This window comes from Buceros rhinoceros, unplaced genomic scaffold (genome assembly GCF_000710305.1).
Source record: "Buceros rhinoceros silvestris isolate BGI_N320 unplaced genomic scaffold, ASM71030v1 scaffold46844, whole genome shotgun sequence".
Lineage (NCBI taxonomy): Eukaryota > Metazoa > Chordata > Aves > Bucerotiformes > Bucerotidae > Buceros > Buceros rhinoceros.
Genome location: NW_010407378.1, coordinates 12037 through 14125, shown reverse-complemented (window position 1 = coordinate 14125; position 2089 = coordinate 12037).

Below are 2089 nucleotides of genomic sequence, written 5' to 3'. Positions count from 1 at the left end.
AAACCTCCAGCAAAAAGTGATTATAAACTCACACGTACTCAGTGGCAGGCACTTGACAGCATATGGCAGCTAAGCATGTCAAGGATTCTTCAGAGCATACGCCATCGCTTAGCAGCTCCTGCGTGCCAAACTGCTTGTTCTTGTGACATCCCCCTGGGACCATGCTCCTATTGCTGCCCTCTGGAGGCCCTAAGCTAGTCTCTTCTCACAATTTCTCCTTTCCACAGGTAAGGGGCACCCCAGCTGTAAGAGCTCAGCTTCTCCAGGTCTTTTGTGATAAGACTGTGTCTCTCCTTGTGCGGTCTGTGCTACCATGGGCATTACAAGGGATCCGCCTTCAGGTTTTATGGGCTTTCTTAGACATTTCTAAATGCTCCGTAACTAGAGTTTTGCAGGTTCATTCTTCTAATTTTAATGTCCTCTTTCTTTTATGTGATTTTCTAAATGTAATCATAGGGTAAAAAATTATTTCTTGACATATGTATATGTGCTTTTGTCAAACCTGTGACTTTGGTGAAGAAAGAAAAGTCCCAAACACCTATACTGTAGATGCTGAAATCTTGTGTGAGGCCAGGCTACAAAAAGATAGTATTTGTATTAGATTAACTTATATGTTTAGGATAAACCCCCCTAACTTTACAGTCCTTTGTGAGCCCTTCGTCAGATCTGAAATAAAAGCAACAATTCTGAAAGATCTTCTCACTTCCATCAACTCAAGCTTATGTCTTATACAAACTTGTCCCAAATATTTTATTGCTTTGCTGTGATTCTCCATATCCAATGTCCTTATTAAATGCCAACACCTCAAAAGAGTCTGACACAGGCTTTGGGTTTAGCAGGTTTTGATCTGAAGTGTTTCCCTTCGGTTAAAGCACACACTGCATAGAATGCCCCCGGGACTTCTCGTGCAGGCAGGTTATGGGTGCGGAAAGTTCATTCTTTCTGGCAGAGAAATGATGGAGGGGAATATCATGCCATTAGTCCCACACGGGAATCCCCACTGAAAGGTGTGGAGGGTTTGTATAAAATCTGCTGGCAGTCCCTGACTGGTCCCTACAATGAGCCGTGAGCTGGCAGTGCTGCTTCCACCATGGAGATCCTGGAATGTTTATCCACCTTTTTTCTTTGTGTATCTCACATCTTCCACTCAGCTCATGCAGTCCTGTGACTCTTTGTTGGTTCTGTTGCTGTCAGGACTCCTAGAATCCATAAAAGCCCCACAGGTTCTGTGCGGCTCTTGTGGATGCGTGTCAGAATTTGTACAGAGCAGATTTAATAGGATCCTCTTTCTCAGCTATCACTTTAAAACACCTAGCTGCTGAAAGCGGCCATAGATCAGAAATTAATGGAAACACAGCATCATTCTTGATTAAATCACTGTTGTTAGTATCACCCAAATGAACTAGTTTCATTAGTTTGAAAGGGCGAAGGATATAGGTATTACTCAAATATGCAAAGAGCCAGAATACTGCACCTTACTGTGGCATTACCTTGTAGCTACAGCTGTGAATTTTAACCTCAGCCTAGTGACTTACAGTTTACAAAACAGAGAAGGATGCAACATATGGTTCTCACTTAAAGGGACTCTCAGACTGACTCCAGAGCTCTCAGCTGAAAACCGTGGGGTTTGATCTGCATTTCTTTTGACTCTCCAGAGCCAAAAGCAGTTGCTTTTTGATGACATTTTTGAGGAACACAAATTTCCACATAAGATCCTTAGTGTTATTGTCTCAGTGACCTCAGCATTTAAACTCAAGTCAGTGGAAAGATGGGATCAAGGACTGTTCCAGCGTGTGCTGAAATACACCACAGGTAGCTGTCAGTACGCAGAAAGGTTTTACCTTTTATCTGGGTACTTTGACTCTTCTAGGAAAAAAAGAAAAAAGAGCAAAACCACAAACCGGGTACCAAATGCTAGACCAAGATAAGTTAAAATATTTGTTTTAAAGCACCATTGCTAGTCCTGCTCACCCACTCATTTCTGCCCAATTGATCAGTATGACATTTAAGCCAGACAGGATGTTTCTGCAGAGCTTGTTAAACGTGCCAGTTTGATGGCTGCTCTGGGAAGAGGTTTCTCCTCATGCTG